The 13,834-nt window shown below is 42.1% G+C and overlaps 1 protein-coding gene across 8 annotated transcripts in view; it reads left to right on the top strand.

Annotated features, from left to right (window-relative positions):
* The first annotated feature begins 4,613 nt into the window (after window positions 1-4,613).
* The window catches only part of CDH11 (cadherin 11), an 81,416-nt gene continuing 72,195 nt past the window's right edge, over window positions 4,614-13,834 (top strand). For 5 of the 8 annotated variants that reach the window (XM_054840505.1, XM_054840499.1, XM_054840497.1 and 2 more), the window contains exon 1: window positions 4,614-4,765. The gene's annotated coding sequence lies outside the window, so the exon portion shown is untranslated. Of the gene's footprint in view, window positions 4,852-5,077; window positions 5,201-13,834 lie in introns of those variants that run through there. The other 3 variants (XM_054840500.1, XM_054840502.1, XM_054840503.1) reach the window with 3 other exon arrangements.

Below are 13,834 nucleotides of genomic sequence, written 5' to 3'. Positions count from 1 at the left end.
ACACTTAAGGTATACTCTTCTTACACACTTGTCTTCTCACTGTGCTGGTATTGTGGCTTTAATTAGTTTTCCTTTTTTTTCTTAAGTCATTAACAACAATTTTTTTCTCTCCTTCAATCCTGCTAACCCTTCACATTTTCACATAGGAATCAAATTTTGCTTTATTTCATTAGCAAAGTGACACTAAAATTGAAGGGCATTTTGGACAAAAACTTTGTTCAGACTATGTGGAGTGTCCTTCATTATAAATCTCTTCTTCTGTTTCACTGTCTCTCTTGCTTCTTCCTGAACTCCCAGCTCCTGCGGATAGCAATATGCTGTTTGTGTGCCTTTTAAATCTCTAATACTTTCCAGGTGAGAAGAAAAGTGAAGGAAATTGCAGGTCTGTTAAAGGTAGCTGAAAAGGAAGAGTCTGTTGGAAGCCATGTGGGAAAAGGTCCTGGAGAAAACGGGGTCAAAAGATGGAGAGAAGTTTCTTCTTTCATACTTGTTGCGTAGATGTGCCCAAGCTATTGAGTAAACGGGACATTGATAAATTCTTTTGAATTGCGAGGGGCTTTTTGGAGTTCGGTTTCTGAAGTTCACAGTTCAATGTTTTTCATGCACCCTAATACAAATGTCCAGCTTAAACTTAAAATATACCTGCTCATGTTTATTTCATGAACTCAGCCGCAATGTTTCCTAGAACAATGATTCAATTAGCAGAAGTGCATGTACCCCTTCAGATGCTTAGAAAACAAATCAGCTAGCTTATTTTCAAATGACAAATGGGTTAACTTACCAAGCAATGAGCAGAATTTTAACAAACTTCAGATTCTGTGAGCCTGCAGTAGATAAAGAAACCTTTTTTTAGGTTTCGCAGATTTGTTATCACAGATGTTCTTAACCTAAATATAGGGATATGCAAAAACAAATACTGTTTAAAATACATATAAACTTCCTTTATTTATGTCTGACACTGATTTCATTCTGACACCAGGTTTCAAGCAGCTGTAAATGCTAACTCCGGACCTCACTGTACTCCCCTGCCGCTCTGCGGTGACTTCCGTGGCAGCAGGATAGCTAAAGCCTGCTTTTCTTGATTTGCATCTAACATTTTGTAAAGAGAGGTGTCAACTGTGTGTTTAGAAAGATTTCCCACTAGTTAATCAGATACTGTCCACATTGAATTTACATTGGCTTCAACATGTCATTGATAAAGTTACCATCTAGCCTAAGGCTTTGTAGATGAAGAGTCACCAGTCAGTGGAAATAGTCCTCAAACGCAGAAATTCGCAGTTGCGTATCCTCTTTTCCTTGACTTTGTGTATGGTAGGAATGGCGAGGTCTGACTTGGGCAGCCCACGAAAATCTCCCATCTAACGTGCTGTCAATGCACACGTGAGCACTGGTTGAAATTCAGTGGAGTAGTTCTGCAGATGTTCTGGGGTACCCTTACTCCTTGCATGCTTCTCTTTTATGAGACCCACTGTGCAAGTAGTCTGTGCAATAGTTCTCCTGAAATGAGGGTAGTCTGGAACTGCCTGAATGTAAACTGTAATGGCTGAAGGGAACATACCAAATCTTGTCATTTATCAGCATCAGAAACTGATTTTGGTTTGACCAGTTCTTATCTTCTGTATCTAACATAAAAAGTAGGACTCATCTCATGTGACTTGTTAGATGGTTGTAGGTAGGTTTCTAGTCTGAGCAAGCTGTTAAGAACCCATTGGTATAGAGAGAGGCATCTCCAGCTCGCGGCCTGTCCTAGTTAGAGGGACTTCTTTTTGTTGATGTTAAATGAACTCTTACTATAGATAGCCTGTTAGATACTCAATTTGAAAATGGCTTAAGGTAGGTGAAATTAATTCCACAGTGGTTATTAATGTAATCAGACTTGGGACTTAGCCAGAGGTGCAAACATGTGGATTTCAGCAGGAGATTTGCTTTAATTTTGTTTGCAGATAAGGACTGTCTATCTATAGATCCTATAGGAAGATGAACAAATGAGAGAAAAGTAATAGCAGAATCTGATTAGTTTACACTGGGATTTCAATGCAGAAGGAAGGGAGGAAACAAGCCACTCACCAGATCAGATGTTACTACACTCATTTGTTAACATGCCTCCTTGAATGGAATTAATGAAACCTTTCATTATAGATCAATACACTCTTTGACTAGAGAATATTATGGGTACCTATTGTATATACTTAATTAGATTGAAATTGCTTTCACATTTCCTTTATATTTAAAAAAAAAAAAATCTGATCTCAGCAGTTTAAAAAAGGGAATTACAAAAGTAATTCTCTCTACTGTGCTGCTAAAGCCAGCAAGAGAAGGAAAAAAGGGGAAAAATTCCTCAGTCAACTGCCCAGCTCCAGGCTTCAGCTTAGTGGCAATTTTGGCACAGATGCACTGAGTAGTACTCAACTACGGTGTATCCATGAAGAAAACAAATGGTAATTCTCATACAATCAGCACAGGAGAGTGATGGTGTCCATTAAAGGCAATAGGTTTGGACTGTGACTATAAGGAACTATATTTCCCCTCCTCTCATATTTTCTGCCCAAAACCAATTTCTTGACAAAATATTCCAAAATCAATGTGCATCACCCTCCTTCCTTAGCTACGTCTTCCCAAAAACATTCCCGGGTGAACCTTTATGTGTTTTATTTCTCGATAGCAATCCTTGAATTTTCTATCAAAACCCACTCCTAAAACTAGTTTTCTTAGCACCACAGCCCTATTCCTATCAAAACAAAGGCCTTAGTACTTCGATACCGATTAATTAGCTGTCTTGTTACCTCATGCTTTCAGCGCAGCCCGGGGTGTTCCTGGGTTTGTTCGCTGTTTCCCCCGCCTGCCCTAGCTGTCAGTTCTCCACCCCAGGGCTGCTCCCCTCCTCAGTCGCCTGCACCGCGCTCCGCCAGCTGGGTCCCAGAGCACAGTCCGGGGTGCTGCCTCGCCCTGCGTTCGCCTCAGAGCCCTCCCACCTGCACCCTTCCACCTCATGGTACGTGCAGGCCTTTCCCTGGTGCGTTTGTGAATCAAATTGTGAACTGTCGACATCTCTCTGAAGCAAATTTTAGCCTTAATTGTCCAAGGCCCCCAGCTCTGCAGCCAGGAGGCTCCTGCTCTTTCCCTGGGGCTGACATCAGGCAGGACTTGCTACTCCGCTGCACTAAGTTCGGTGGCCCTCGGCCTCCTTAGGATGCATTGTTTATCAGCTTTCCTCCTTCAAATTCTTTGTTTGTACAGTGGCAGCTTTCGTGCCAATTTGTTGGTTTTTTTTTTTGTTTGCCTGGAGTTATTGGCAGAGCTAATTAACCACAGAATATAAAAGCCTTGTTCTTCGGGGCCGAGTGGTGTGGCCACAGAGCAGTGCGAGTGCTGCCTTGTGGCATGGGGGATGAACGGTTGGATGGGTTGCCTGAGGATGGGCAGATTATCTTTACAAAGAGGTACCTAGTTATTTCCAACAGCAAATGCAATCCCTGTTCTTGAGGGGTTGCACGTTGCATCCTTCTTTGCTCTGCTCCATACTGCTCCGCAGCTACGCAGATGGCACTGACTATGCTGACAGCCACCTCAGAGTGCACAGGTCTCCGCCACTATGAGGAAAGCTGATGGGTGAGAGGGGACTTGGGGGCTCACATGTGCCTGTGTGGGCATGGCAGGAGGGGACTGTGTGCTGCCTCTGGCTTTGGACAGCAGGGCACTTCTCCCTGGGCTCATGGAGCTCAGCCCCACCTGGGAACCGTGCCTGAGGTAATGGAAACAGAGCAGCAGTGCCTGGGTCAGGTGTGCTTGAGAAGGAAAGGGTCACCGCTCCAGCAGCAGGGCAGCCTGCCTGGTCAGAGAGGCCTGGCCTCGGCCTCTGCCTGTGAGCTGCAGCAGACCAAGAGTTTCCACATCCAGAAATGCTTGGGGAACTTTTTCATTTTTTTTTCCTGGACAAATGTCTGATCATGACAGGAAACATGACTGGATTCAGTATAAAATGCTCCTGCTGTTTGTCCAGCTCAGATGATTTCTCTGACCGTGCTATGAGGTAGGGGTAGCCCCCCAGGCAGGAGACCTCCAGCGGCAGTGGCGGCAGGCCGTGCCCGGGGCTCTGGCGTGGGTTTCAGCCCACCCGTGCCGCCGCCGTGGGGTGGTCCTGGGCTGCCTGCAGAGGAGTGGCGGCAGGGCAGGGACAGGGCATCCCTCCCCACAGCCCGCCGGCACAGCAGGATGGGTGTCCCCGTCCCCATCGCAGAAGTGTGTGTGGGTGTCCATGTGGCTGACAGGGTGCAGAATCGACCCGTGGGGTGGGGACAGAGTACCCTACCCATCCCCGGGACTGGCTGGGCAGAAGGAGAGAGTGCCCTGGGCTCCTTGACCCCCTCACTTTGCCCTTCCAACCCCAACTTCTCCCCCGCAGGCATCAGAGGGCACTCAGGACGGCGGGTCCTGTAGGAGGGCAGGCCCTGGGGTCTGCTTTCCTCTTGGGGTTGGGGGAAGGGAGAAGAAAATAGAGAAGAAGCAACAGCCTCCAGCTTTTCCCTTCCTCTAATCTTGCTTCACTCCCCCTTGCTCCCTCTCCCTCCCTCTCCCCTTTCCCCTCCCTCCCTCTTTCTAATTCCTGCCACTAGCTCGGAGCCTCATTCAGCAGCCGCTGCCAGTGGAGTGTAATAGGCTGAAGATGCTGCCGTGCCTGCTCAGTGTCTAGTTGTGAATGGGACTTGCCTCCTCTCCCTCCTCCGGAGGTGGCCAAGGGAAGCAGCCAGCCCCGCTGGACCCGCAGGTAAGCGGCGGCCGCAGCCGCGTACCCCGGGGAGCCCCGGAGAGCCGCGGGGAGCAGCGGGGCACGCCGCGCCGGAGTTGTCTTGGGTGAGCAGGGCGGCGGGGTGCAGGGCGCGCTGCTGCCGGGCGAGGAGGCGGCTTGGAAAGGGGAGAGGGGGAAGAAGCGGGGTGCCGGGGGAACGGTCGTCTCCTGTAGCTCCGAGCGGGAGGATGCGTGCGTGTGCACCAGAAACTTGACAGCAGCAGCGGGGCTGGGGCGTGGGGAGGGCGCGCCGCGGGGAGGGCGCCGGGAGCGGGGTGCCGGCGAGCGGGGCCGGGGCCGGGCAGCGCCGGGCGAGGTGCGCGGCTCCGCTGCAGCTCCGCGCCGAGGCGGCCGGCGGCTCCCGGAGGGACCAGATAGTCTCTCCAAAGGAGAAAGGAAACACTGTGGCAAACGGTATTTTTTAATTATGTTTTTTTGTCTTCAGCTGTTGCTCGGGGGGCGGGCGGGGAGCGGGGAGGACGAGTATTTGTCTGGTTTAAAATATTCCTCTGGATAAGCAGATATCAAAAGCCCTGAACTGCAAATTTTTTACTTGCTCCCAGGCATGAAATGGATATGCAGAAATTATGAGTGCATGAAATGAAGGATACTCTATCCAGAATTAAAAAAAAAAAAGGGAAAGACTTTGATTTATTTTTTTTTTAATTTATTTTGCTTGCTGGCTTTCAAATGCATTACTATTCACAAGGTACCAAAATGGTATCTGTCTCTAATACAGGCTAGTCCAAAAAGCATTAGACTCTTGGGTGATACATGCATAAGCACATCCCCAAGAAAGGTAAAATAGATCAGGCTGCGGGTCCCCATAAATACCATTAACTTTTAGAATAAAAGTGCTTCCTGTGCAGTCCTTTGGGAGCACATATAGCAGTCTGACATCATGATACAAATGCCTTTACCTTCTATAGAAGTCCCCCTTTATTGTCTACTCTTTTAAATATTCATTTGGTGAGGAGAGAACCAGTATATGCTAGGAGATCTTCTTTGTACCATTGCTACAAAAGACAGTGTGGCTGTGTAACGCAGTATTTACCTACTAAGATATCTGTGACAAAGGAACCTCTTTAGCAAATGAGGTCACTAATTCAGAAATTGGCCCTTTATAAGGAGAATGCTCATTTCTTTTTCACGTTCCAATGACTAGTAACTCCCTGGGAAAGACTTTTTTCCTGTTGATTTGTGATCGCGATACAATAAGAATTTCACAGACCTCTTAATTTCACACCTCTCTATTAAGAAATTTAATATTTTTAATTATTTAATAATGAAACTGTTGAATGAGAAAAGCACTAAGATTCAGAAGCAGGGAAGCATGCACTTGGATGTACTGAATCTAATCTCTTTTCCCCCTCCCTTGCTCTTATGCTTGCTTCAATGTTTCCAAAGTCTGTGTGATTCTCCAGGTAAATACTTTGTTCTCTTTCTATACTGGCCAATGTATAACAATGAATAAATTTGCTTTCAGTGTAGAAGTTCTGCAATACTTAATTTGACATCTGCCTCAGTCAGGTCTGTCCACTGAGATTTGGAACACAAATCAATGATTATACTCAATCCTTTGGATGATTTTATATGGAGATATATATAGAAGTATATGGAAGTGGAATTGCAGATGTTTGCTTATGAACAGCATTTTCATTGCAGAGCGGCACAGTTCATGTTGCTGGGAGATGGGCAGTAAGAACAGTAGGGAGACTGAGAGCAGAAGGTCTGGTTTGAGCTTCATACCTTAACACACAAAACATTCTTCTAGCATATTTCTTAGTTTACTACACTCTAGAAATAAGAAGTTTCTGACTGTACTTCTAAAGCAGTTCTCCTTCCTCTTGCAGGAGAAGAACAAAATAGAGTTGCAGAACTAAGAGCAAGATCTTCAGTAAATTAATTAGAAATTCTTTAGGAAAATTACCTAAAAGACATCTTTCTTCTGCAGGCTCTTGTTCTTAGGCCCTGGAATAAGATATTTATTTAATTTTTTTCACCTCAGCCCTGCACTAGAGCATTAGAGAATGAGCATGGACAGAGAATGCTATTTATAGACTTCTCTATATCAGCTTTAACTTTCCTAAAATTTTAAGTGTTGCGTGTCCAAAAAAAAATCACTAGGAACTAGATTACTTCATTACCAGAAATGCTGCTACAATAGGGTATGTCAAGATATAAGTCATTGCGATTTATCATCAGCACTTTCAGAAGGAAATATGTATGTAAATGGTTGATCGAGAGACAGGACAGCTAAATTCATTTTTCTTTTGCATAACAATATGGGGAAATTACAAAGATTAGAATGATTTCTGTGATTTATCTGGTAAAATGCTTTAAAATATATCATATGATTTCAGCTTCAATTAATACGCTGTTCTGACAACATTTGACATATTTAATTTAGTGTAAGAAACATATGTGAAGTTCAGGATTCCAGTAGAATGAGACTAACATTTTTGTTTTCTGCAAATGCTGTAACTAAACAGAGCACAACCTGAGAAACAAATGTTTTATTGCTGAGATTTCCACAATATAAGTTATTTCTAGCTCAGACGTCATAGAAATGTTAAAGTAATTTCAAACTTAAAACTAGCTTCTCCTCTTTTTGGTGAACCCTCTAAATCAATTCTGAATCCATTTTGTAAGCTGGATGTTTAGTGAAATATCTTCATTGTGTGAGAAACAGAGGTCTCATCTGGAATCAATTAATTTGAAACAGTTTAGCAACATACTTTCTAGACTTTTTTTGTGTCTGAGTTTTTCTCTGAGCATTTTAAGCTAAAAATATGTGTATAATTTCCTATGCTATGCTTTTTTTTTTAATGGCACTTCATTTTTCATTGTCCCTTTGTTGGGGCCAACCCAAAGCTTAGGGAAATAAATGGAAAGGTGGCCATTGATTTAAATGTAGTTTGGGTCAGGCACTTTGTCCATATTTATTAAGAGGACTTACTTTACACATAAGTATTGCCATTTTATGTCTCGTATATATTTTTTACTTTATCTCTTACCGGTTAAGGAACACTGTGGCCATATACTTCTAAAACTCTTCTATAGTATTTTAGGAGAAGATGTCGTCCCATGTTTGGCTTTTGATACTGGAGACTAGGATACTTACTCTTAGACTGTGAAATTACCGATTCGTTTAAGTGCAAGCCTGTGTATGCCGAATTATTAAACCCATTCATTTTCTTTTCCTGTGTAAGTAAGGACTTTAAAGGCATTTAAATATTACTGAAGGGTAGCAAACTCGCACACGATACTCCCAGAGGAGAGATTTTACTCAAGGAGCCGGGATTTCTGGCAGCCATTCTCCCGGTGCTGAGCCTGACTGTCGTTCCGTCTTGCTCAACAGGTCCGTTGAAGGCGGCCCCACGATCGGCCGTGGGGGCACGGCTTTGGCAGCGGGGCTGCCCGGCTCGGCGCGGCGCGGCGCGGCCGGGGGTGGCGGCGGGCGGGCGGGCACTAGAGGGCACTGATGCTCTTCGCTGCCTCGCCGCCGCCCGCCCGGCTGCTTTTCAGGGCGCTATCAAAAGCCGGTTTGTTACCGCCGGCATTGCTGGCCCTCCCTGGGGAGACAGGATTCAATCTCGCTGCGGTTCGGGCTAATGCTCAGGCAGTTTGTCAGGATTAACATCTTTCTAGTCAGTGGATCGCGTTACCTTCGGCGTCGTATTACCACCTTGGCGCTCGCTACAAAGTTTTGGAATCGTGTAACTTCAGATTGTCTGAAGAGTGCCACAGCTGGAGTCTGGGTGTAAAATAAAGAGCTCGGTCCTCTCAGCAGCAGTGGTTTTTAAGGGGTTCGCTATCTCTTTCTTCCTTTTTCAAAGACAGTGTCGGTTCCTGCTATGCTGAGAGAAAGAGTTTAAAGACAGAAAAAATTATTTCGTGAGACAAAAAATAATTCTTTTAAAAATATTATGCTTGAGAGATCTTATAAAGACATCCTTGATAGAAAAAAAAATACATATATTACGTCTAATTTTACCTGTACGCATCTAGGTCAGTGGAGCTTACAACTGAAGAAATGAGAAAAATAGGTTGGTCCAAATCCTTTCCGTATGTCCTGTAGCACCTTGGAATATGAAAGAAATTGTTACAACCCATCGTTGCAAATGCTGACCAAAAAGGACATATGTGACAGTATAGATTTTGAACGGTTGCAGGCTTGGAAGGAGTCTCATTTCCACCTGCCCTGTTCTGATGTTCTTCCCTAGACAGCCACTTTGGGGCATTGCTAAAGGCAGGATGCTGGGCTGCACAGGTCTTTGATTTTGCTCACAGACCAATCAAATTCCTGTGTATAAGAAATATAAACTCTAAGTAAGAGAGCGTAGAATTTAATTATATTATATCCACTTGGGCAGATACGCAGCCAGAGAAGCTAATGTATCTAACAGAAATTGTTCCCTACAACTTTGATGACAAAAATGGGCAACACAATGCCATAATAGTTGTACAGTTTTCTGTAAATCACCTGATTTAGGATGTTAATTAAGAATTATCTTAGAGTACCAACTCTTGGTGTGAGAGTTAGTAACTACTGTGCTGGAAAATGAGCACCGCTTTGCTGAGGAGCACTGTGTTGCAAAGAGCAGTCCGAGACCCGTTAACTGCCCATCCTCTGTGCTCCAAGGCAGGGAACATCCCTTAGGCTGTTTGATGCACTCAAGGTGGGTGGAAAAGTTAGAGCTGCCAGTCATGTTCAAGGTCCTCCAGAGAACATTACGCATGGCTGGGACATTAGCAGTGCCTTGCAAGCCAGCAGGAATTCAGAGACTAATATCTGGCGCAGCCAGTCCTGCTGCTGAGCAGTGCCCTTGGGGAAGGTGACATTATAGTTAATTTTGCCTGACAAAGGCATAAGGTCTTTTTCCATAACTGCTTGGGTGGTGCGGTGGCTTTCAGGCGTCCCAGTCTCACTGCGTTCTGCTGGCTCCATGAGCCATAATTTAGCTCTTCAATTTTAAAGTGCTGGCTTAAGCAAATTCTAAGGGGTTTTTGTGTTTTTCCTCCGAAGTTTGGCAATGAGTAAGAGCCCTCTCCCTTCTGAATCAGCAAGAGTTCATCAGAATTCTTAATTGTAATGCAATGGCAGGCAGAGTTGGAGTAGTAGAAATCAATGTAAATGGATTAAAAGAAAAAGACCAAGTAACTGAATGTAAAAGAGGAGCCAGGATTTTCCAGAGTGATTGGTGAACAATGCAGCAATAGGTTTCCAAAGATAATTCGTTATTATAATGATGGTTTAATAGTTCATCAACAGATAGACTATAACCATATTATAGATAAACTAGTATAAAATGCAATTGTGGATCATGAAGTATTATCAAGTAGGCAAAATTGAACAGAACTTTGAATCATGAATGTAAGCTGTAGGAAGTACCTACCTAGACAGTAATTACACTTAAGTTTTCATTTAATTACGTTGGTACGGTCTGTCACTGTTCCAGTGAACTCCCAATGATGCTGTGGAGACACAGGCCCGCACAGGCAAAGCGGGCAGATGAGCAGAAGGAATTATATTCATTAATCCTTTAAAACACAATTTACATAATTTCCATGTTTGTGAGCTTCACAGCACTAAGTGTTTAGTTCCCTTTCTACAGCGCAACTAGTGCAGGTTTTCTTGCCGTACTTGGCAATGAGTAAGAGCCCTCTCCCTTCTGAATCAGCAAGAGTTCATTGCAATTCTTAATTGTAATGCAATGGCAGGCAGCACACATCAGTACTGCCCCATAGCTTGAAAACAGCCTGGCTTAGATGGCTGTGCACACGTTTGTTCTTTGCTTCTATTCTCACACTAGCAAGTGGGATAGAGATTAAATTAATGGCGTACCTTCTTGCAGCCACCATTTCTTTTCACGTGAGCTTCTAATCTCACAGAGTCTATGCTACCTTGGTAAGCTAAAAAGTTCCTTATATTGATGTCAATCCTACTGAAAAGCTGCTGCTTCTGCACTGCATTTCAGTACTCTTCATTTTATGCAGTGTGATCATCAGATATTCTATGGGAAAGTACTACATTTAAGGTTAAACTGGTGCCGTAGAAACTCTGGTTCAACATAATTTTTATCCCAGTGAGGCTGCTGATATATATTTTTAAATAAAATAAAACTTCAGAAACATATTAATTGGTCTCAGTGGTTAAGTTAAATAGTTAAATACATGCATACGTATCATTCTGCCAAGGATAAGTCATTAGTTCAGTATAAACCAGAAATGATAGCTCTATTTGAATCAGGAGACTAAACCCTATTTCCATTAATGCTAACTGTTTTATTAATACATGCATGTGTCGGCATTAAGTCATAAATTTAAATGGCCTGTCCCTTCTTGATTTAAAGTAATTATCTCAAAGATCTTGGCTGCTGAATGAATAACTGCGTTATTCCTTTCATCTTTTATCAACTAACTTTTTATTATTTTTTTTGTATGTAGACATTGCAAGGCGAACAAAAGAAATAGAGTTTGTGCAAAGTTGTCTGGCATTTGAACCAAAAATAACGATATTTTCATTACCAGAGCAGAATACCTGTAACTATACCAGCCTCCAGACAACGATTCTTGGACCTTTTTAGAGTAATATAACATTATGACCCTACCTACATCTTACTTGCACTTTATGCACGTTTATGTATATTTTCATTTATATAGCTAATTTTTGTCTGTTACTGGAAAGTTTTAATTGCAACAGGTAAAAAATGCAACCCTTAAATTGTTTGAGGAAAATTGACATTCAAAAAGTTTATACCTAATTTTTGGAAATAATAATTTAATGTTATCTGAGAGAAATCCTGACGTAAATACAGGACTTTGAATAGCATTTATAAAATAAAAACCTGACCTCATTAGCACTAGAAAACACACTTGAAATTTTAGGATTAAATCTTATCCTTTTCAGAGCACGGCTTCTGACATGCAGACTTGACCACATATTGATGTAGTTAGGTATTTCTAAGTATCGCTCAGTTCATTTTAGATCACCATTCAAGACAAGATTTCAGTGCATTTTTTCATTACAGGGTACTTTCTGGCCAGGGCAGAAATGATTGTAAGCTTTTTCTGAGGAATGACCAATATTAAAACAGGTGAATGCTGCCAGGTTAATTCAATATGTACAGTGCAGTGATCAAAACCTCCAGTTTCATATTGCATGTAACCATCGTTATTTAACCACAGAGATTACCTAACTCATGTAACTGAAGAATCACTCAAACATTTATCCAATGCGCACAGTGAACAGATCTTTTTAAAGATAATGTCTCCTTCCTATTCTCTTTCAGCATCTTTTTCTTGCAATTGAAATTCCAGTGAAGATCTTCAGTATTTCACATTAGTGAAAGTTACTGTTCATTCACGGTTTCAAACCCAATTTCTCCAGACATAAGAGGTTCCAAAATTTTGAAAAGCAGTTGAATAATAATTTTACTTGAGGCTCTGATTTGAATAGAAAACTTTGTCCACCACTGATTGTTGCCTTTTTATTTGTTACCATTCCAGTTATAGCTGGTATAACTCAGAGAATATGGCTGATTAGTATGCATTTCAATTCTTTTTAGCATGGTGGCAATTTACATAGCATTTCTTTTTCTAAAGCAAGAAGAAAACATAGTAGGCATTGGCATTTACATACAAAGAATTTCTCATTTACATACAAAAGGGCTGATTAGGTAGTAATACAAGTGGCTGTAGGTCAGACTTAGGATGGTCGTTATAGTTCTTTCTGTCCTTAAAATTGTGAATTTTGCAATATTTATATGAAAAAAAATGTTCATAAACTCTGAATATGTTCTCATGTTTCACGTATTACATTTAACAATCCTCGTAGAGATCTCTAGTATGTGGTTTTCTATGGTGTAATCTTTGGCTATCCCCTTGTAGTGAACCTGGTTTAAGATGATCCTTTCCTCAGTGACTCCCAATCCTGTAATGCAGTTCGCAGTCCACTGATCTGTACAAAGAAAGTTGATTTGGAGACTTCAGAGCTAATTGGGGTATCTGCATGATCTGGGTTAAAATAAAACATGTACTATATTTAAGGTTACTGTCTATATGACCTTGGTAAGGTTGAGCTTGTGCTCCTAGGCATAGTTCTTGGTTTCTCAGGTTCCTGAATCATCATCTTGAGTTCATTGAACTTGCTTATGTTTAGATAATATTTCTTGTGACTCAGTTTATTAGCTTCTGCTGCCCCTCTACAACACAAAATCCAATATTCAGTGAACTTTTCACCTTCAAAATTTCCCACTTGCAAACTTTGCTCTGCCCTCCCATAACCTCCATTTTATCAAGTATAGTGGACTCTTCTAGCCTTCCTTTTTATTTTCATATTTCTGTTTTATCCAACCATCTCCACTTATCCTCAAATGTGGAGACATTCTTCTCCGAGTGGATCAGGCTAATCCTACACTTGCCTTCTCCTTTGGCTATTATTTCTACCTTTATTAAACAAAGGCTTCCCATTCCTAGGCTGCAGTGTAATCATACACCTCACTACAGTCTTGTAGTTAGTAATGTTTAGTTACCTTCTGCACATGTTACTTAGGTCTTTTTATCCGTAAGCAGAAGTCTTACTTTCTTTGTATTTAGCTAGGTATATGTCAAACTACTGGGAGTAGTTAGATATGATAAAAACTAATTTTCAGTGTGTTCAATGACTTCCTATATATTTACTTCATAACAAAGAAAATCATTTAAATAAGGTGAAATTGGTATGATCTGAGAAATACTCAAGAAATCTCATGAAAAAGGAAATGGAAACCAGCCTTACCACCTCAGTAGACTGTTTATGTACAATACGCAGATGTCATATGTAGCTAGGACGCAATGAACTTCATTGAAAAAGGAAACACAAAGATTTATTCCATGCTGCAATGATGTGCTGTGATTCTATAGTATAACAAATTAGGAAGTGGCTGCTGGCCTGGGTTTTAAAGGAGCGGTCGAAACACATGATGAAAAGTCAAATTACAAAAGTCTAATAGTTTTTGAATGGCATTGTGTTGACATTGAATGCCACCTTACTGTGACTTTGTG

This window comes from Grus americana, chromosome 13 (genome assembly GCF_028858705.1).
Source record: "Grus americana isolate bGruAme1 chromosome 13, bGruAme1.mat, whole genome shotgun sequence".
Classification (NCBI taxonomy): Eukaryota; Metazoa; Chordata; class Aves; order Gruiformes; family Gruidae; genus Grus; species Grus americana.
This window is presented reverse-complemented; position numbering and strand designations above follow the sequence as displayed.